This window comes from Symphalangus syndactylus, chromosome 17 (assembly GCF_028878055.3).
Source record: "Symphalangus syndactylus isolate Jambi chromosome 17, NHGRI_mSymSyn1-v2.1_pri, whole genome shotgun sequence".
Lineage (NCBI taxonomy): Eukaryota > Metazoa > Chordata > Mammalia > Primates > Hylobatidae > Symphalangus > Symphalangus syndactylus.
The window spans coordinates 105,774,636-105,797,763 of record NC_072439.2 but is presented as its reverse complement, the minus strand read 5'-3'; positions in this window follow the sequence as shown (position 1 = coordinate 105,797,763).

Sequence of the window (23,128 nt, the reverse complement as noted above, 5' to 3'; positions counted from 1 at the left end):
ATCAGAAATAAGTTTCACACAATGCTTCTGTGTAGTTTTTATTTGAAGATATTATTATTCCCAATAGAGGCCTCTTAGCGCTCAGAATGTCCAATTGCAGTTTCTACAGAAAGAGTGTTTCAGAAAGGCTCAATCAAAAGTAAGGTTCAACTCTGTTAGTTGAATGCACAGAACAGAAAGAAGTTTCATACAATGCTTCTGTGTAGTTTATATTTGAACATACTCTTTTTTCCACTATTACCCACTTAGCGCTACGAATGTCCAGTTGCATTTTCTACAGACAGAGTGTTTCAAAACTGCTCAATCAAAAGTATGGTTTAACTCTCTTAGCTGAATGCTCAGATCAGAAAGAAGTTTCACAGAATGCTTCTGTGTAGTTTATATTTGAATATATTCCTTTTTCCACTACTACTCTCTTAGCGCTCCAAATGTCCAGTTGCATTTTCTACAGAAAGAGTGTTCAGATCTGCTCAATCAAAAGTATGGTTAAACTCTGTTAGCTGAATGCACAGATCAGAAAGAAGTTTCACAGAATGATTCTGTGTAGTTTATATTTGGAGACATTCCTTTTTCCACTATTACCCTCTTAGCGATCCGAATCTCCACTTGCATTTTCTACAGAAAGAGTGTTTCAGAACGGATCAATCAAAACTAAGGTTCAACTCTTTTAGTTGAACAAACAGAACAGAAAGAAGTTTCACACAATTCTTCTGTGTAGTTTTTATTTGTAGACATTCTTTTTCCCAATATAGGCCTCCTAGCGCTCAGAATGTCCAATTGCAGTTTCTACAGAAAGAGTGTTTCAGAACGGCTCAATCAAAAGTAAGGTTCAACTCTGTTAGTTGAATGCACAGAACAGAAAGAATTTTCACAGAATGCTACTGTGTAGTTTATATTTGAATATATTCCTTTTTCCACTATTACCCTCTTAGCGCTCCGAATGTCCACTTGCATTTTCTACAGAAAGAGTGTTCAGAACTGCGCAATCAAAAGTATGGTTTAACTCTGTTAGCTTAATGAACATATCAGAAATAAGTTTCACACAATGCTTCTGTGTAGTTTTTATTTGAAGATATTATTATTCCCAATAGAGGCCTCTTAGCGCTCAGAATGTCCAATTGCAGTTTCTACAGAAAGAGTGTTTCAGAAAGGCTCAATCAAAAGTAAGGTTCAACTCTGTTAGTTGAATGCACAGAACAGAAAGAAGTTTCATACAATGCTTCTGTGTAGTTTATATTTGAACATACTCTTTTTTCCACTATTACCCACTTAGCGCTACGAATGTCCAGTTGCATTTTCTACAGACAGAGTGTTTCAAAACTGCTCAATCAAAAGTATGGTTTAACTCTCTTAGCTGAATGCTCAGATCAGAAAGAAGTTTCACAGAATGCTTCTGTGTAGTTTATATTTGAATATATTCCTTTTTCCACTACTACTCTCTTAGCGCTCCAAATGTCCAGTTGCATTTTCTACAGAAAGAGTGTTCAGATCTGCTCAATCAAAAGTATGGTTAAACTCTGTTAGCTGAATGCACAGATCAGAAAGAAGTTTCACAGAATGATTCTGTGTAGTTTATATTTGGAGACATTCCTTTTTCCACTATTACCCTCTTAGCGATCCGAATCTCCACTTGCATTTTCTACAGAAAGAGTGTTTCAGAACGGATCAATCAAAACTAAGGTTCAACTCTTTTAGTTGAACAAACAGAACAGAAAGAAGTTTCACACAATTCTTCTGTGTAGTTTTTATTTGTAGACATTCTTTTTCCCAATATAGGCCTCCTAGCGCTCAGAATGTCCAATTGCAGTTTCTACAGAAAGAGTGTTTCAGAACGGCTCAATCAAAAGTAAGGTTCAACTCTGTTAGTTGAATGCACAGAACAGAAAGAATTTTCACAGAATGCTACTGTGTAGTTTATATTTGAATATATTCCTTTTTCCACTATTACCCTCTTAGCGCTCCGAATGTCCACTTGCATTTTCTACAGAAAGAGTGTTCAGAACTGCGCAATCAAAAGTATGGTTTAACTCTGTTAGCTTAATGAACATATCAGAAATAAGTTTCACACAATGCTTCTGTGTAGTTTTTATTTGAAGATATTATTTTTCCCAATAGAGGCCTCTTAGCACTCAGAATGTCCAATTGCAGTTTCTACAGAAAGAGAGTTTCAGAAAGGCTCAATCAAATGTAAGGTTCAACTCTGTTAGTTGAATGCACAGAACAGAAAGAAGTTTCATACAATGCTTCTGTGTAGTTTATATTTGAACATATTCTTTTTTCCACTATTACCCACTTAGCGCTACGAATGTCCAGTTGCATTTTCTACAGACAGAGTGTTTCAAAACTGCTCAATCAAAAGTATGGTTTAACTCTGTTAGCTGAATGCTCAGATCAGAAAGAAGTTTCACAGAATGCTTCTGTGTAGTTTATATTTGAATATATTCCTTTTTCCACTACTACTCTCTTAGCGCTCCAAATGTCAAGTTGCATTTTCTACAGAAAGAGTGTTCAGATCTGCTCAATCAAAAGTATGGTTAAACTCTGTTAGCTGAATGCACAGATCAGAAAGAAGTTTCACAGAATGATTCTGTGTAGTTTATATTTGGAGACATTCCTTTTTCCACTATTACCCTCTTAGCGATCCGAATCTCCACTTGCATTTTCTACAGAAAGAGTGTTTCAGAACGGCTCAATCAAAACTAAGGTTCAACTCTTTTAGTTGAACAAACAGAACAGAAAGATGTTTCACACAATTCTTCTGTGTAGTTTTTATTTGTAGACATTCTTTTTCCCAATATAGGCCTCTTAGCGCTCAGAATGTCCAATTGCAGTTTCTACAGAAAGAGTGTTTCAGAACGGCTCAATCAAAAGTAAGGTTCAACTCTGTTAGTTGAATGCACAGAACAGAAAGAAGTTTCATACAATGCTTCTGTGTAGTTTATATTTGAACATATTCTTTTTTCCACTATTACCCACTTAGCGCTACGAATGTCCAGTTGCATTTTCTACAGACAGAGTGTTTCAAAACTGCTCAATCAAAAGTATGGTTTAACTCTGTTAGCTGAATGCTCAGATCAGAAAGAAGTTTCACAGAATGCTTCTGTGTAGTTTATATTTGAATATATTCCTTTTTCCACTACTACGCTCTTAGCGCTCCAAATGTCCAGTTGCATTTTCTACAGAAAGAGTGTTCAGATCTGCTCAATCAAAAGTATGGTTTAACTCTGTTAGCTGAATGCACAGATCAGAAAGAAGTTTCACCGAATGATTCTGTGTAGTTTATATTTGAAGACATTACTTTTTCCACTATTACCCTCTTAGCGCTCCGAATCTCCACTTGCATTTTCTACAGAAAGAGTGTTTCAGAACGACACAATCAAAACTAAGGTTCAACTCCTTTAGTTGAACAAACAGAACAGAAAGAAGTTTCACACAATTCTTCTGTGTAGTTTTTATTTGTAGACATTCTTTTTCCCAATATACGCCTCTTAGCGCTCAGAATGTCCAATTGCAGTTTCTACAGAAAGAGTGTTTCAGAACGGCTCAATCAAAAGTAAGGTTCAACTCTGTTAGTTGAATGCACAGAACAGAAAGAATTTTCACAGAATGCTACTGTGTAATTTATATTTGAATATATTCCTTTTTCCACTATTACCCTCTTAGCGCTCCGAATGTCCACTTGCATTTTCTACAGAAAGAGTGTTCAGAACTGCGCAATCAAAAGTATGGTTTAACTCTGTTAGCTTAATGAACATATCAGAAATAAGTTTCACACAATGCTTCTGTGTAGTTTTTATTTGAAGATATTATTTTTCCCAATAGAGGCCTCTTAGCACTCAGAATGTCCAATTGCAGTTTCTATAGAAAGAGAGTTTCAGAAAGGCTCAATCAAAAGTAAGGTTCAACTCTGTTAGTTGAATGCACAGAACAGAAAGAAGTTTCATACAATGCTTCTGTGTAGTTTGTATTTGAACATATTCTTTTTTCCACTATTACCCACTTAGCGCTACGAATGTCCAGTTGCATTTTCTACAGACAGAGTGTTTCAAAACTGCTCAATCAAAAGTATGGTTTAACTCTGTTAGCTGAATGCTCAGATCAGAAAGAAGTTTCACAGAATGCTTCTGTGTAGTTTATATTTGAATATATTCCTTTTTCCACTACTACTCTCTTAGCGCTCCAAATGTCCAGTTGCATTTTCTACAGAAAGAGTGTTCAGATCTGCTCAATCAAAAGTATGGTTAAACTCTGTTAGCTGAATGCACAGATCAGAAAGAAGTTTCACAGAATGATTCTGTGTAGTTTATATTTGGAGACATTCCTTTTTCCACTATTACCCTCTTAGCGATCCGAATCTCCACTTGCATTTTCTACAGAAAGAGTGTTTCAGAACGGCTCAATCAAAACTAAGGTTCAACTCTTTTAGTTGAACAAACAGAACAGAAAGAAGTTTCACACAATTCTTCTGTGTAGTTTTTATTTGTAGACATTCTTTTTCCCAATATAGGCCTCTTAGCGCTCAGAATGTCCAATTGCAGTTTCTACAGAAAGAGTGTTTCAGAACGGCTCAATCAAAAGTAAGGTTCAACTCTGTTAGTTGAATGCACAGAACAGAAAGAAGTTTCATACAATGCTTCTGTGTAGTTTATATTTGAACATATTCTTTTTTCCACTATTACCCACTTAGCGCTACGAATGTCCAGTTGCATTTTCTACAGACAGAGTGTTTCAAAACTGCTCAATCAAAAGTATGGTTTAACTCTGTTAGCTGAATGCTCAGATCAGAAATAAGTTTCACAGAATGCTTCTGTGTAGTTTATATTTGAATATATTCCTTTTTCCACTACTACTCTCTTAGCGCTCCAAATGTCCAGTTGCATTTTCTACAGAAAGAGTGTTCAGATCTGCTCAATCAAAAGTATAGTTTAACTCTGTTAGCTGAATGCACAGATCAGAAAGAAGTTTCACAGAATGATTCTGTGTAGTTTATATTTGGAGGCATTCATTTTTCCACTATTACCCTCTTAGCGCTCCGAATCTCCACTTGCATTTTCTACAGAAAGAGTGTTTCAGAACGACTCAATCAAAACTAAGGTTCAACTCCTTTAGTTGAACAAACAGAACAGAAAGAAGTTTCACACAATTCTTCTGTGTAGTTTTTATTTGTAGACATTCTTTTTCCCAATATACGCCTCTTAGCGCTCAGAATGTCCAATTGCAGTTTCTACAGAAAGAGTGTTTCAGAACGGCTCAATCAAAAGTAAGGTTCAACTCTGTTAGTTGAATGCACAGAACAGAAAGAATTTTCACAGAATGCTACTGTGTAGTTTATATTTGAATATATTCCTTTTTCCACTATTACCCTCTTAGCGCTCCGAATGTCCACTTGCATTTTCTACAGAAAGAGTGTTCAGAACTGCGCAATCAAAAGTATGGTTTAACTCTGTTAGCTTAATGAACATATCAGAAATAAGTTTCACACAATGCTTCTGTGTAGTTTTTATTTGAAGATATTATTATTCCCAATAGAGGCCTCTTAGCGCTCAGAATGTCCAATTGCAGTTTCTACAGAAAGAGTGTTTCAGAAAGGCTCAATCAAAAGTAAGGTTCAACTCTGTTAGTTGAATGCACAGAACAGAAAGAAGTTTCATACAATGCTTCTGTGTAGTTTATATTTGAACATACTCTTTTTTCCACTATTACCCACTTAGCGCTACGAATGTCCAGTTGCATTTTCTACAGACAGAGTGTTTCAAAACTGCTCAATCAAAAGTATGGTTTAACTCTCTTAGCTGAATGCTCAGATCAGAAAGAAGTTTCACAGAATGCTTCTGTGTAGTTTATATTTGAATATATTCCTTTTTCCACTACTACTCTCTTAGCGTTCCAAATGTCCAGTTGCATTTTCTACAGAAAGAGTGTTCAGATCTGCTCAATCAAAAGTATGGTTAAACTCTGTTAGCTGAATGCACAGATCAGAAAAAGTTTCACAGAATGATTCTGTGTAGTTTATATTTGGAGACATTCCTTTTTCCACTATTACCCTCTTAGCGATCCGAATCTCCACTTGCATTTTCTACAGAAAGAGTGTTTCAGAACGGATCAATCAAAACTAAGGTTCAACTCTTTTAGTTGAACAAACAGAACAGAAAGAAGTTTCACACAATTCTTCTGTGTAGTTTTTATTTGTAGACATTCTTTTTCCCAATATAGGCCTCCTAGCGCTCAGAATGTCCAATTGCAGTTTCTACAGAAAGAGTGTTTCAGAACGGCTCAATCAAAAGTAAGGTTCAACTCTGTTAGTTGAATGCACAGAACAGAAAGAATTTTCACAGAATGCTACTGTGTAGTTTATATTTGAATATATTCCTTTTTCCACTATTACCCTCTTAGCGCTCCGAATGTCCACTTGCATTTTCTACAGAAAGAGTGTTCAGAACTGCGCAATCAAAAGTATGGTTTAACTCTGTTAGCTTAATGAACATATCAGAAATAAGTTTCACACAATGCTTCTGTGTAGTTTTTATTTGAAGATATTATTTTTCCCAATAGAGGCCTCTTAGCACTCAGAATGTCCAATTGCAGTTTCTACAGAAAGAGAGTTTCAGAAAGGCTCAATCAAATGTAAGGTTCAACTCTGTTAGTTGAATGCACAGAACAGAAAGAAGTTTCATACAATGCTTCTGTGTAGTTTATATTTGAACATATTCTTTTTTCCACTATTACCCACTTAGCGCTACGAATGTCCAGTTGCATTTTCTACAGACAGAGTGTTTCAAAACTGCTCAATCAAAAGTATGGTTTAACTCTGTTAGCTGAATGCTCAGATCAGAAAGAAGTTTCACAGAATGCTTCTGTGTAGTTTATATTTGAATATATTCCTTTTTCCACTACTACTCTCTTAGCGCTCCAAATGTCAAGTTGCATTTTCTACAGAAAGAGTGTTCAGATCTGCTCAATCAAAAGTATGGTTAAACTCTGTTAGCTGAATGCACAGATCAGAAAGAAGTTTCACAGAATGATTCTGTGTAGTTTATATTTGGAGACATTCCTTTTTCCACTATTACCCTCTTAGCGATCCGAATCTCCACTTGCATTTTCTACAGAAAGAGTGTTTCAGAACGGCTCAATCAAAACTAAGGTTCAACTCTTTTAGTTGAACAAACAGAACAGAAAGAAGTTTCACACAATTCTTCTGTGTAGTTTTTATTTGTAGACATTCTTTTTCCCAATATAGGCCTCTTAGCGCTCAGAATGTCCAATTGCAGTTTCTACAGAAAGAGTGTTTCAGAACGGCTCAATCAAAAGTAAGGTTCAACTCTGTTAGTTGAATGCACAGAACAGAAAGAAGTTTCATACAATGCTTCTGTGTAGTTTATATTTGAACATATTCTTTTTTCCACTATTACCCACTTAGCGCTACGAATGTCCAGTTGCATTTTCTACAGACAGAGTGTTTCAAAACTGCTCAATCAAAAGTATGGTTTAACTCTGTTAGCTGAATGCTCAGATCAGAAATAAGTTTCACAGAATGCTTCTGTGTAGTTTATATTTGAATATATTCCTTTTTCCACTACTACTCTCTTAGCGCTCCAAATGTCCAGTTGCATTTTCTACAGAAAGAGTGTTCAGATCTGCTCAATCAAAAGTATAGTTTAACTCTGTTAGCTGAATGCACAGATCAGAAAGAAGTTTCACAGAATGATTCTGTGTAGTTTATATTTGGAGGCATTCATTTTTCCACTATTACCCTCTTAGCGCTCCGAATCTCCACTTGCATTTTCTACAGAAAGAGTGTTTCAGAACGACTCAATCAAAACTAAGGTTCAACTCCTTTAGTTGAACAAACAGAACAGAAAGAAGTTTCACACAATTCTTCTGTGTAGTTTTTATTTGTAGACATTCTTTTTCCCAATATACGCCTCTTAGCGCTCAGAATGTCCAATTGCAGTTTCTACAGAAAGAGTGTTTCAGAACGGCTCAATCAAAAGTAAGGTTCAACTCTGTTAGTTGAATGCACAGAACAGAAAGAATTTTCACAGAATGCTACTGTGTAGTTTATATTTGAATATATTCCTTTTTCCACTATTACCCTCTTAGCGCTCCGAATGTCCACTTGCATTTTCTACAGAAAGAGTGTTCAGAACTGCGCAATCAAAAGTATGGTTTAACTCTGTTAGCTTAATGAACATATCAGAAATAAGTTTCACACAATGCTTCTGTGTAGTTTTTATTTGAAGATATTATTATTCCCAATAGAGGCCTCTTAGCGCTCAGAATGTCCAATTGCAGTTTCTACAGAAAGAGTGTTTCAGAAAGGCTCAATCAAAAGTAAGGTTCAACTCTGTTAGTTGAATGCACAGAACAGAAAGAAGTTTCATACAATGCTTCTGTGTAGTTTATATTTGAACATACTCTTTTTTCCACTATTACCCACTTAGCGCTACGAATGTCCAGTTGCATTTTCTACAGACAGAGTGTTTCAAAACTGCTCAATCAAAAGTATGGTTTAACTCTCTTAGCTGAATGCTCAGATCAGAAAGAAGTTTCACAGAATGCTTCTGTGTAGTTTATATTTGAATATATTCCTTTTTCCACTACTACTCTCTTAGCGCTCCAAATGTCCAGTTGCATTTTCTACAGAAAGAGTGTTCAGATCTGCTCAATCAAAAGTATGGTTAAACTCTGTTAGCTGAATGCACAGATCAGAAAAAGTTTCACAGAATGATTCTGTGTAGTTTATATTTGGAGACATTCCTTTTTCCACTATTACCCTCTTAGCGATCCGAATCTCCACTTGCATTTTCTACAGAAAGAGTGTTTCAGAACGGATCAATCAAAACTAAGGTTCAACTCTTTTAGTTGAACAAACAGAACAGAAAGAAGTTTCACACAATTCTTCTGTGTAGTTTTTATTTGTAGACATTCTTTTTCCCAATATAGGCCTCCTAGCGCTCAGAATGTCCAATTGCAGTTTCTACAGAAAGAGTGTTTCAGAACGGCTCAATCAAAAGTAAGGTTCAACTCTGTTAGTTGAATGCACAGAACAGAAAGAATTTTCACAGAATGCTACTGTGTAGTTTATATTTGAATATATTCCTTTTTCCACTATTACCCTCTTAGCGCTCCGAATGTCCACTTGCATTTTCTACAGAAAGAGTGTTCAGAACTGCGCAATCAAAAGTATGGTTTAACTCTGTTAGCTTAATGAACATATCAGAAATAAGTTTCACACAATGCTTCTGTGTAGTTTTTATTTGAAGATATTATTTTTCCCAATAGAGGCCTCTTAGCACTCAGAATGTCCAATTGCAGTTTCTACAGAAAGAGAGTTTCAGAAAGGCTCAATCAAATGTAAGGTTCAACTCTGTTAGTTGAATGCACAGAACAGAAAGAAGTTTCATACAATGCTTCTGTGTAGTTTATATTTGAACATATTCTTTTTTCCACTATTACCCACTTAGCGCTACGAATGTCCAGTTGCATTTTCTACAGACAGAGTGTTTCAAAACTGCTCAATCAAAAGTATGGTTTAACTCTGTTAGCTGAATGCTCAGATCAGAAAGAAGTTTCACAGAATGCTTCTGTGTAGTTTATATTTGAATATATTCCTTTTTCCACTACTACTCTCTTAGCGCTCCAAATGTCAAGTTGCATTTTCTACAGAAAGAGTGTTCAGATCTGCTCAATCAAAAGTATGGTTAAACTCTGTTAGCTGAATGCACAGATCAGAAAGAAGTTTCACAGAATGATTCTGTGTAGTTTATATTTGGAGACATTCCTTTTTCCACTATTACCCTCTTAGCGATCCGAATCTCCACTTGCATTTTCTACAGAAAGAGTGTTTCAGAACGGCTCAATCAAAACTAAGGTTCAACTCTTTTAGTTGAACAAACAGAACAGAAAGAAGTTTCACACAATTCTTCTGTGTAGTTTTTATTTGTAGACATTCTTTTTCCCAATATAGGCCTCTTAGCGCTCAGAATGTCCAATTGCAGTTTCTACAGAAAGAGTGTTTCAGAACGGCTCAATCAAAAGTAAGGTTCAACTCTGTTAGTTGAATGCACAGAACAGAAAGAAGTTTCATACAATGCTTCTGTGTAGTTTATATTTGAACATATTCTTTTTTCCACTATTACCCACTTAGCGCTACGAATGTCCAGTTGCATTTTCTACAGACAGAGTGTTTCAAAACTGCTCAATCAAAAGTATGGTTTAACTCTGTTAGCTGAATGCTCAGATCAGAAAGAAGTTTCACAGAATGCTTCTGTGTAGTTTATATTTGAATATATTCCTTTTTCCACTACTACGCTCTTAGCGCTCCAAATGTCCAGTTGCATTTTCTACAGAAAGAGTGTTCAGATCTGCTCAATCAAAAGTATGGTTTAACTCTGTTAGCTGAATGCACAGATCAGAAAGAAGTTTCACCGAATGATTCTGTGTAGTTTATATTTGAAGACATTACTTTTTCCACTATTACCCTCTTAGCGCTCCGAATCTCCACTTGCATTTTCTACAGAAAGAGTGTTTCAGAACGACACAATCAAAACTAAGGTTCAACTCCTTTAGTTGAACAAACAGAACAGAAAGAAGTTTCACACAATTCTTCTGTGTAGTTTTTATTTGTAGACATTCTTTTTCCCAATATACGCCTCTTAGCGCTCAGAATGTCCAATTGCAGTTTCTACAGAAAGAGTGTTTCAGAACGGCTCAATCAAAAGTAAGGTTCAACTCTGTTAGTTGAATGCACAGAACAGAAAGAATTTTCACAGAATGCTACTGTGTAATTTATATTTGAATATATTCCTTTTTCCACTATTACCCTCTTAGCGCTCCGAATGTCCACTTGCATTTTCTACAGAAAGAGTGTTCAGAACTGCGCAATCAAAAGTATGGTTTAACTCTGTTAGCTTAATGAACATATCAGAAATAAGTTTCACACAATGCTTCTGTGTAGTTTTTATTTGAAGATATTATTTTTCCCAATAGAGGCCTCTTAGCACTCAGAATGTCCAATTGCAGTTTCTATAGAAAGAGAGTTTCAGAAAGGCTCAATCAAATGTAAGGTTCAACTCTGTTAGTTGAATGCACAGAACAGAAAGAAGTTTCATACAATGCTTCTGTGTAGTTTATATTTGAACATATTCTTTTTTCCACTATTACCCACTTAGCGCTACGAATGTCCAGTTGCATTTTCTACAGACAGAGTGTTTCAAAACTGCTCAATCAAAAGTATGGTTTAACTCTGTTAGCTGAATGCTCAGATCAGAAAGAAGTTTCACAGAATGCTTCTGTGTAGTTTATATTTGAATATATTCCTTTTTCCACTACTACTCTCTTAGCGCTCCAAATGTCCAGTTGCATTTTCTACAGAAAGAGTGTTCAGATCTGCTCAATCAAAAGTATGGTTAAACTCTGTTAGCTGAATGCACAGATCAGAAAGAAGTTTCACAGAATGATTCTGTGTAGTTTATATTTGGAGACATTCCTTTTTCCACTATTACCCTCTTAGCGATCCGAATCTCCACTTGCATTTTCTACAGAAAGAGTGTTTCAGAACGGCTCAATCAAAACTAAGGTTCAACTCTTTTAGTTGAACAAACAGAACAGAAAGAAGTTTCACACAATTCTTCTGTGTAGTTTTTATTTGTAGACATTCTTTTTCCCAATATAGGCCTCTTAGCGCTCAGAATGTCCAATTGCAGTTTCTACAGAAAGAGTGTTTCAGAACGGCTCAATCAAAAGTAAGGTTCAACTCTGTTAGTTGAATGCACAGAACAGAAAGAAGTTTCATACAATGCTTCTGTGTAGTTTATATTTGAACATATTCTTTTTTCCACTATTACCCACTTAGCGCTACGAATGTCCAGTTGCATTTTCTACAGACAGAGTGTTTCAAAACTGCTCAATCAAAAGTATGGTTTAACTCTGTTAGCTGAATGCTCAGATCAGAAAGAAGTTTCACAGAATGCTTCTGTGTAGTTTATATTTGAATATATTCCTTTTTCCACTACTACTCTCTTAGCGCTCCAAATGTCCAGTTGCATTTTCTACAGAAAGAGTGTTCAGATCTGCTCAATCAAAAGTATAGTTTAACTCTGTTAGCTGAATGCACAGATCAGAAAGAAGTTTCACAGAATGATTCTGTGTAGTTTATATTTGGAGGCATTCATTTTTCCACTATTACCCTCTTAGCGCTCCGAATCTCCACTTGCATTTTCTACAGAAAGAGTGTTTCAGAACGACTCAATCAAAACTAAGGTTCAACTCCTTTAGTTGAACAAACAGAACAGAAAGAAGTTTCACACAATTCTTCTGTGTAGTTTTTATTTGTAGACATTCTTTTTCCCAATATACGCCTCTTAGCGCTCAGAATGTCCAATTGCAGTTTCTACAGAAAGAGTGTTTCAGAACGGCTCAATCAAAAGTAAGGTTCAACTCTGTTAGTTGAATGCACAGAACAGAAAGAATTTTCACAGAATGCTACTGTGTAGTTTATATTTGAATATATTCCTTTTTCCACTATTACCCTCTTAGCGCTCCGAATGTCCACTTGAATTTTCTACAGAAAGAGTGTTCAGAACTGCGCAATCAAAAGTATGGTTTAACTCTGTTAGCTTAATGAACATATCAGAAATAAGTTTCACACAATGCTTCTGTGTAGTTTTTATTTGAAGATATTATTTTTCCCAATAGAGGCCTCTTAGCACTCAGAATGTCCAATTGCAGTTTCTACAGAAAGAGAGTTTCAGAAAGGCTCAATCAAAAGTAAGGTTCAACTCTGTTAGTTGAATGCACAGAACAGAAAGAAGTTTCATACAATGCTTCTGTGTAGTTTATATTTGAACATATTCTTTTTTCCACTATTACCCACTTAGCGCTACGAATGTCCAGTTGCATTTTCTACAGACAGAGTGTTTCAAAACTGCTCAATCAAAAGTATGGTTTAACTCTGTTAGCTGAATGCTCAGATCAGAAAGAAGTTTCACAGAATGCTTCTGTGTAGTTTATATTTGAATATATTCCTTTTTCCACTACTACTCTCTTAGCGCTCCAAATGTCAAGTTGCATTTTCTACAGAAAGAGTGTTCAGATCTGCTCAATCAAAAGTATGGTTAAACTCTGTTAGCTGAATGCACAGATCAGAAAGAAGTTTCACAGAATGATTCTGTGTAGTTTATATTTGGAGACATTCCTTTTTCCACTATTACCCTCTTAGCGACCCGAATCTCCACTTGCATTTTCTACAGAAAGAGTGTTTCAGAACGGCTCAATCAAAACTAAGGTTCAACTCTTTTAGTTGAACAAACAGAACAGAAAGAAGTTTCACACAATTCTTCTGTGTAGTTTTTATTTGTAGACATTCTTTTTCCCAATATAGGCCTCTTAGCGCTCAGAATGTCCAATTGCAGTTTCAACAGAAAGAGTGTTTCAGAAAGGCTCAATCAAAAGTAAGGTTCAACTCTGTTAGTTGAATGCACAGAACAGAAAGAAGTTTCATACAATGCTTCTGTGTAGTTTATATTTGAACATATTCTTTTTTCCACTATTACCCACTTAGCGCTACGAATGTCCAGTTGCATTTTCTACAGACAGAGTGTTTCAAAACTGCTCAATCAAAAGTATGGTTTAACTCTGTTAGCTGAATGCTCAGATCAGAAAGAAGTTTCACAGAATGCTTCTGTGTAGTTTATATTTGAATATATTCCTTTTTCCACTACTACGCTCTTAGCGCTCCAAATGTCCAGTTGCATTTTCTACAGAAAGAATGTTCAGATCTGCTCAATCAAAAGTATGGTTTAACTCTGTTAGCTGAATGCACAGATCAGAAAGAAGTTTCACCGAATGATTCTGTGTAGTTTATATTTGAAGACATTACTTTTTCCACTATTACCCTCTTAGCGCTCCGAATCTCCACTTGCATTTTCTACAGAAAGAGTGTTTCAGAACGACACAATCAAAACTAAGGTTCAACTCCTTTAGTTGAACAAACAGAACAGAAAGAAGTTTCACACAATTCTTCTGTGTAGTTTTTATTTGTAGACATTCTTTTTCCCAATATACGCCTCTTAGCGCTCAGAATGTCCAATTGCAGTTTCTACAGAAAGAGTGTTTCAGAACGGCTCAATCAAAAGTAAGGTTCAACTCTGTTAGTTGAATGCACAGAACAGAAAGAATTTTCACAGAATGCTACTGTGTAGTTTATATTTGAATATATTCCTATTTCCACTATTACCCTCTTAGCGCTCCGAATGTCCACTTGCATTTTCTACAGAAAGAGTGTTCAGAACTGCGCAATCAAAAGTATGGTTTAACTCTGTTAGCTTAATGAACATATCAGAAATAAGTTTCACACAATGCTTCTGTGTAGTTTTTATTTGAAGATATTATTATTCCCAATAGAGGCCTCTTAGCGCTCAGAATGTCCAATTGCAGTTTCTACAGAAAGAGTGTTTCAGAAAGGGTCAATCAAAAGTAAGGTTCAACTCTGTTAGTTGAATGCACAGAACAGAAAGAAGTTTCATACAATGCTTCTGTGTAGTTTATATTTGAACATACTCTTTTTTCCACTATTACCCACTTAGCGCTATGAATGTCCAGTTGCATTTTCTACAGACAGAGTGTTTCAAAACTGCTCAATGAAAAGTATGGTTTAACTCTGTTAGCTGAATGCTCAGATCAGAAAGAAGTTTCACAGAATGCTTCTGTGTAGTTTATATTTGAATATATTCCTTTTTCCACTACTACTCTCTTAGCTCTCCAAATGTCCAGTTGCATTTTCTACAGAAAGAGTGTTCAGATCTGCTCAATCAAAAGTATGGTTAAACTCTGTTAGCTGAATGCACAGATGAGAAAGAAGTTTCACAGAATGATTCTGTGTAGTTTATATTTGGAGACATTCCTTTTTCCACTATTACCCTATTAGCGATCCGAATCTCCACTTGCATTTTCTACAGAAAGAGTGTTTCAGAACGGATCAATCAAAACTAAGGTTCAACTCTTTTAGTTGAACAAACAGAACAGAAAGAAGTTTCACAAAATTCTTCTGTGTAGTTTTTATTTGTAGACATTCTTTTTCCCAATATAGGCCTCCTAGCGCTCAGAATGTCCAATTGCAGTTTCTACAGAAAGAGTGTTTCAGAACGGCTCAATCAAAAGTAAGGTTCAACTCTGTTAGTTGAATGCACAGAACAGAAAGAAGTTTCATACAATGCTTCTGTGTAGTTTATATTTGAACATATTCTATTTTCCACTATTACCCACTTAGCGCTACGAATGTCCAGTGGCATTTTCTACAGACAGAGTGTTTCAAAACTGCTCAATCAAAAGTATGGTTTAACTCTGTTAGCTGAATGCTCAGATCAGAAAGAAGTTTCACAGAATGCTTCTGTGTAGTTTATATTTGAATATATTCCTTTTTCCACTACTACGCTCTTAGCGCTCCAAATGTCCAGTTGCATTTTCTACAGAAAGAGTGTTCAGATCTGCTCAATCAAAAGTATGGTTTAACTCTGTTAGCTGAATGCACAGATCAGAAAGAAGTTTCACCGAATGATTCTGTGTAGTTTATATTTGAAGACATTCCTTTTTCCACTATTACCCTCTTAGCGCTCCGAATCTCCACTTGCATTTTCTACAAAAAGAGTGTTTCATAACTGCTCAATCAAAAATATGTTTTATCTCTGTTAACTGAATTTACAGATCAGAAATAAGTTTCACAGAATGCATCTGTGTAGTTTTTATTTGAAGATATTCTTTTTCCCAATGTAGGCCTCTTAGCGCTTAGCATGTCCAATTGCAGTTTCTACAGAAAGAGTGTTTCAGAACGGCTCAATCAAAAGTAAGGTTCAACTCTGTTAGTTGAATGCACAGAACAGAAAGAATTTTCACAGAATGCTACTGTGTAGTTTATATTTGAATATATTCCTTTTTCCACTATTACCCTCTTAGCGCTCCGAATGTCCACTTGCATTTTCTACAGAAAGAGTGTTCAGAACTGCGCAATCAAAAGTATGGTTTAACTCTGTTAGCTTAATGAACATATCAGAAATAAGTTTCACACAATGCTTCTGTGTAGTTTTTATTTGAAGATATTATTATTCCCAATAGAGGCCTCTTAGCGCTCAGAATGTCCAATTGCAGTTTCTACAGAAAGAGTGTTTCAGAAAGGCTCAATCAAAAGTAAGGTTCAACTCTGTTAGTTGAATGCGCAGAACAGAATGAAGTTTCATACAATGCTTCTGTGTAGTTTATATTTGAACATACTCTTTTTTCCACTATTACCCACTTAGCGCTACGAATGTCCAGTTGCATTTTCTACAGACAGAGTGTTTCAAAACTGCTCAATCAAAAGTATGGTTTAACTCTCTTAGCTGAATGCTCAGATCAGAAAGAAGTTTCACAGAATGCTTCTGTGTAGTTTATATTTGAATATATTCCTTTTTCCACTACTACTCTCTTAGCGCTCCAAATGTCCAGTTGCATTTTCTACAGAAAGAGTGTTCAGATCTGCTCAATCAAAAGTATGGTTAAACTCTGTTAGCTGAATGCACAGATCAGAAAGAAGTTTCACAGAATGATTCTGTGTAGTTTATATTTGGAGACATTCCTTTTTCCACTATTACCCTCTTAGCGATCCGAATCTCCACTTGCATTTTCTACAGAAAGAGTGTTTCAGAACGGATCAATCAAAACTAAGGTTCAACTCTTTTAGTTGAACAAACAGAACAGAAAGAAGTTTCACACAATTCTTCTGTGTAGTTTTTATTTGTAGACATTCTTTTTCCCAATATAGGCCTCCTAGCGCTCAGAATGTCCAATTGCAGTTTCTACAGAAAGAGTGTTTCAGAACGGCTCAATCAAAAGTAAGGTTCAACTCTGTTAGTTGAATGCACAGAACAGAAAGAATTTTCACAGAATGCTACTGTGTAGTTTATATTTGAATATATTCCTTTTTCCACTATTACCCTCTTAGCGCTCCGAATGTCCACTTGCATTTTCTACAGAAAGAGTGTTCAGAACTGCGCAATCAAAAGTATGGTTTAACTCTGTTAGCTTAATGAACATATCAGAAATAAGTTTCACACAATGCTTCTGTGTAGTTTTTATTTGAAGATATTATTTTTCCCAATAGAGGCCTCTTAGCACTCAGAATGTCCAATTGCAGTTTCTACAGAAAGAGAGTTTCAGAAAGGCTCAATCAAAAGTAAGGTTCAACTCTGTTAGTTGAATGCACAGAACAGAAAGAAGTTTCATACAATGCTTCTGTGTAGTTTATATTTGAACATATTCTTTTTTCCACTATTACCCACTTAGCGCTGCGAATGTCCAGTTGCATTTTCTACAGACAGAGTGTTTCAAAACTGCTCAATCAAAAGTATGGTTTAACTCTGTTAGCTGAATGCTCAGATCAGAAAGAAGTTTCACAGAATGCTTCTGTGTAGTTTATATTTGAATATATTCCTTTTTCCACTACTACTCTCTTAGCGCTCCAAATGTCCAGTTGCATTTTCTACAGAAAGAGTGTTCAGATCTGCTCAATCAAAAGTATGGTTAAACTCTGTTAGCTGAATGCACAGATCAGAAAGAAGTTTCACAGAATGATTCTGTGTAGTTTATATTTGGAGACATTCCTTTTTCCACTATTACCCTCTTAGCGATCCGAATCTCCACTTGCATTTTCTACAGAAAGAGTGTTTCAGAACGGCTCAATCAAAACTAAGGTTCAACTCTTTTAGTTGAACAAACAGAACAGAAAGAAGTTTCACACAATTCTTCTGTGTAGTTTTTATTTGTAGACATTCTTTTTCCCAATATAGGCCTCTTAGCGCTCAGAATGTCCAATTGCAGTTTCTACAGAAAGAGTGTTTCAGAACGGCTCAATCAAAAGTAAGGTTCAACTCTGTTAGTTGAATGCACAGAACAGAAAGAAGTTTCATACAATGCTTCTGTGTAGTTTATATTTGAACATATTCTTTTTTCCACTATTACCCACTTAGCGCTACGAATGTCCAGTTGCATTTTCTACAGACAGAGTGTTTCAAAACTGCTCAATCAAAAGTATGGTTTAACTCTGTTAGCTGAATGCTCAGATCAGAAAGAAGTTTCACAGAATGCTTCTGTGTAGTTTATATTTGAATATATTCCTTTTTCCACTACTACGCTCTTAGCGCTCCAAATGTCCAGTTGCATTTTCTACAGAAAGAGTGTTCAGATCTGCTCAATCAAAAGTATGGTTTAACTCTGTTAGCTGAATGCACAGATCAGAAAGAAGTTTCACCGAATGATTCTGTGTAGTTTATATTTGAAGACATTCATTTTTCCACTATTACCCTCTTAGCGCTCTGAATCTCCACTTGCATTTTCTACAGAAAGAGTGTTTCAGAACGACACAATCAAAACTAAGGTTCAACTCCTTTAGTTGAACAAACAGAACAGAAAGAAGTTTCACACAATTCTTCTGTGTAGTTTTTATTTGTAGACATTCTTTTTCCCAATATACGCCTCTTAGCGCTCAGAATGTCCAATTGCAGTTTCTACAGAAAGAGTGTTTCAGAACGGCTCAATCAAAAGTAAGGTTCAACTCTGTTAGTTGAATGCACAGAACAGAAAGAATTTTCACAGAATGCTACTGTGTAATTTATATTTGAATATATTCCTTTTTCCACTATTACCCTCTTAGCGCTCCGAATGTCCACTTGCATTTTCTACAGAAAGAGTGTTCAGAACTGCGCAATCAAAAGTATGGTTTAACTCTGTTAACTTAATGAACATATCAGAAATAAGTTTCACACAATGCTTCTGTGTAGTTTTTATTTGAAGATATTATTATTCCCAATAGAGGCCTCTTAGCGCTCAGAATGTCCAATTGCAGTTTCTACAGAAAGAGTGTTTCAGAAAGGCTCAATCAAAAGTAAGGTTCAACTCTGTTAGTTGAATGCACAGAACAGAAAGAAGTTTCATACAATGCTTCTGTGTAGTTTATATTTGAACATACTCTTTTTTCCACTATTACCCACTTAGCGCTACGAATGTCCAGTTGCATTTTCTACAGACAGAGTGTTTCAAAACTGCTCAATCAAAAGTATGGTTTAACTCTGTTAGCTGAATGCTCAGATCAGAAAGAAGTTTCACAGAATGCTTCTGTGTAGTTTATATTTGAATATATTCCTTTTTCCACTACTACTCTCTTAGCGCTCCAAATGTCCAGTTGCATTTTCTACAGAGTGTTCAGATCTGCTCAATCAAAAGTATGGTTAAACTCTGTTAGCTGAATGCACAGATCAGAAAGAAGTTTCACAGAATGATTCTGTGTAGTTTATATTTGGAGACATTCCTTTTTCCACTCTTACCCTCTTAGCGATCCGAATCTCCACTTGCATTTTCTACAGAAAGAGTGTTTCAGAACGGATCAATCAAAACTAAGGTTCAACTCTTTTAGTTGAACAAACAGAACAGAAAGAAGTTTCACACAATTCTTCTGTGTAGTTTTTATTTGTAGACATTCTTTTTCCCAATATAGGCCTCCTAGCGCTCAGAATGTCCAATTGCAGTTTCTACAGAAAGTGTGTTTCAGAACGGCTCAATCAAAAGTAAGGTTCAACTCTGTTAGTTGAATGCACAGAACAGAAAGAAGTTTCATACAATGCTTCTGTGTAGTTTATATTTGAACATATTCTATTTTCCACTATTACCCACTTAGCTCTACGAATGTCCAGTGGCATTTTCTACAGACAGAGTGTTTCAAAACTGCTCAATCAAAAGTATGGTTTAACTCTGTTAGCTGAATGCTCAGATCAGAAAGAAGTTTCACAGAATGCTTCTGTGTAGTTTATATTTGAATATATTCCTTTTTCCACTACTACGCTCTTAGCGCTCCAAATGTCCAGTTGCATTTTCTACAGAAAGAGTGTTCAGATCTGCTCAATCAAAAGTATGGTTTAAGTCTGTTAGCTGAATGCACAGATCAGAAAGATGTTTCACCGAATGATTCTGTGTAGTTTATATTTGAAGACATTCCTTTTTCCACTATTACCCTCTTAGCGCTCCGAATCTCCACTTGCATTTTCTACAAAAAGAGTGTTTCATAACTGCTCAATCAAAAATATGTTTTATCTCTGTTAACTGAATTTACAGATCAGAAAGAAGTTTCACAGAATGCATCTGTGTAGTTTTTATTTGAAGATATTCTTTTTCCCAATGTAGGCCTCTTAGCGCTTATCATGTCCAATTGCAGTTTCTACAGAAAGAGTGTTTCAGAACGGCTCAATCAAAAGTAATCTTCAACTCTGTTAGTTGAATGCACAGAACAGAAAGAATTTTCACAGAATGCTACTGTGTAGTTTATATTTGAATATATTCCTTTTTCCACTATTACCCTCTTAGCGCTCCGAATGTCCACTTGCATTTTCTACAGAAAGAGTGTTCAGAACTGCGCAATCAAAAGTATGGTTTAACTCTCTTAGCTTAATGAACATATCAGAAATAAGTTTCACACAATGCTTCTGTGTAGTTTTTATTTGAAGATATTATTTTTCCCAATAGAGGCCTCTTAGCGCTCAGAATGTCCAATTGCAGTTTCTACAGAAAGAGTGTTTCAGAAAGGCTCAATCAAAAGTAAGGTTCAACTCTGTTAGTTGAATGCACAGAACAGAAAGAAGTTTCATACAATGCTTCTGTGTAGTTTATACTTGAACATATTCTTTTTTCCACTATTACCCACTTAGCGCTACAAATGTCCAGTTGCATTTTCTACAGACAGAGTGTTTCAAAACTGCTCAATCAAAAGTATGGTTTAACTCTGTTAGCTGAATGCTCAGATCAGAAAGAAGTTTCACAGAATGCTTCTGTGTAGTTTATATTTGAATATATTCCTTTTTCCACTACTACTCTCTTAGCGCTCCAAATGTCCAGTTGCATTTTCTACAGAAAGAGTGTTCAGATCTGCTCAATCAAAAGTATGGTTTAACTCTGTTAGCTGAATGCACAGATCAGAAAGAAGTTTCACAGAATGATTCTGTGTAGTTTATATTTGGAGACATTCCTTTTTCCACTATTACCCTCTTAGCGCTCCGAATCTCCACTTGCATTTTCTACAGAAAGAGTGTTTCAGAACGGCTCAATCAAAACTAAGGTTCAACTCTTTTAGTTGAACAAACAGAACAGAAAGAAGTTTCACACAATTCTTCTGTGTAGTTTTTATTTGTAGACATTCTTTTTCCCAATATAGGCCTCCTAGCGCTCAGAATGTCCAATTGCAGTTTCTACAGAAAGTGTGTTTCAGAACGGCTCAATCAAAAGTAAGGTTCAACTCTGTTAGTTGAATGCACAGAACAGAAAGAAGTTTCATACAATGCTTCTGTGTAGTTTATATTTGAACATATTCTATTTTCCACTATTACCCACTTAGCTCTACGAATGTCCAGTGGCATTTTCTACAGACAGAGTGTTTCAAAACTGCTCAATCAAAAGTATGGTTTAACTCTGTTAGCTGAATGCTCAGATCAGAAAGAAGTTTCACAGAATGCTTCTGTGTAGTTTATATTTGAATATATTCCTTTTTCCACTACTACGCTCTTAGCGCTCCAAATGTCCAGTTGCATTTTCTACAGAAAGAGTGTTCAGATCTGCTCAATCAAAAGTATGGTTTAAGTCTGTTAGCTGAATGCACAGATCAGAAAGATGTTTCACCGAATGATTCTGTGTAGTTTATATTTGAAGACATTCCTTTTTCCACTATTACCCTCTTAGCGCTCCGAATCTCCACTTGCATTTTCTACAAAAAGAGTGTTTCATAACTGCTCAATCAAAAATATGTTTTATCTCTGTTAACTGAATTTACAGATCAGAAAGAAGTTTCACAGAATGCATCTGTGTAGTTTTTATTTGAAGATATTCTTTTTCCCAATGTAGGCCTCTTAGCGCTTATCATGTCCAATTGCAGTTTCTACAGAAAGAGTGTTTCAGAACGGCTCAATCAAAAGTAATCTTCAACTCTGTTAGTTGAATGCACAGAACAGAAAGAATTTTCACAGAATGCTACTGTGTAGTTTATATTTGAATATATTCCTTTTTCCACTATTACCCTCTTAGCGCTCCGAATGTCCACTTGCATTTTCTACAGAAAGAGTGTTCAGAACTGCGCAATCAAAAGTATGGTTTAACTCTGTTAGCTTAATGAACATATCAGAAATAAGTTTCACACAATGCTTCTGTGTAGTTTTTATTTGAAGATATTATTTTTCCCAATAGAGGCCTCTTAGCGCTCAGAATGTCCAATTGCAGTTTCTACAGAAAGAGTGTTTCAGAAAGGCTCAATCAAAAGTAAGGTTCAACTCTGTTAGTTGAATGCACAGAACAGAAAGAAGTTTCATACAATGCTTCTGTGTAGTTTATACTTGAACATATTCTTTTTTCCACTATTACCCACTTAGCGCTACAAATGTCCAGTTGCATTTTCTACAGACAGAGTGTTTCAAAACTGCTCAATCAAAAGTATGGTTTAACTCTGTTAGCTGAATGCTCAGATCAGAAAGAAGTTTCACAGAATGCTTCTGTGTAGTTTATATTTGAATATATTCCTTTTTCCACTACTACTCTCTTAGCGCTCCAAATGTCCAGTTGCATTTTCTACAGAAAGAGTGTTCAGATCTGCTCAATCAAAAGTATGGTTTAACTCTGTTAGCTGAATGCACAGATCAGAAAGAAGTTTCACAGAATGATTCTGTGTAGTTTATATTTGGAGACATTCCTTTTTCCACTATTACCCTCTTAGCGCTCCGAATCTCCACTTGCATTTTCTACAGAAAGAGTGTTTCAGAACGGCTCAATCAAAACTAAGGTTCAACTCTTTTAGTTGAACAAACAGAACAGAAAGAAGTTTCACACAATTCTTCTGTGTAGTTTTTATTTGTAGACATTCTTTTTCCCAATATAGGCCTCTTAGCGCTCAGAATGTCCAATTGCAGTTTCTACAGAAAGAGTGTTTCAGAACGGCTCAATCAAAAGTAAGGTTCAACTCTGTTAGTTGAATGCACAGAACAGAAAGAAGTTTCATACAATGCTTCTGTGTAGTTTATATTTGAACATATTCTTTTTTCCACTATTACCCACTTAGCGCTACGAATGT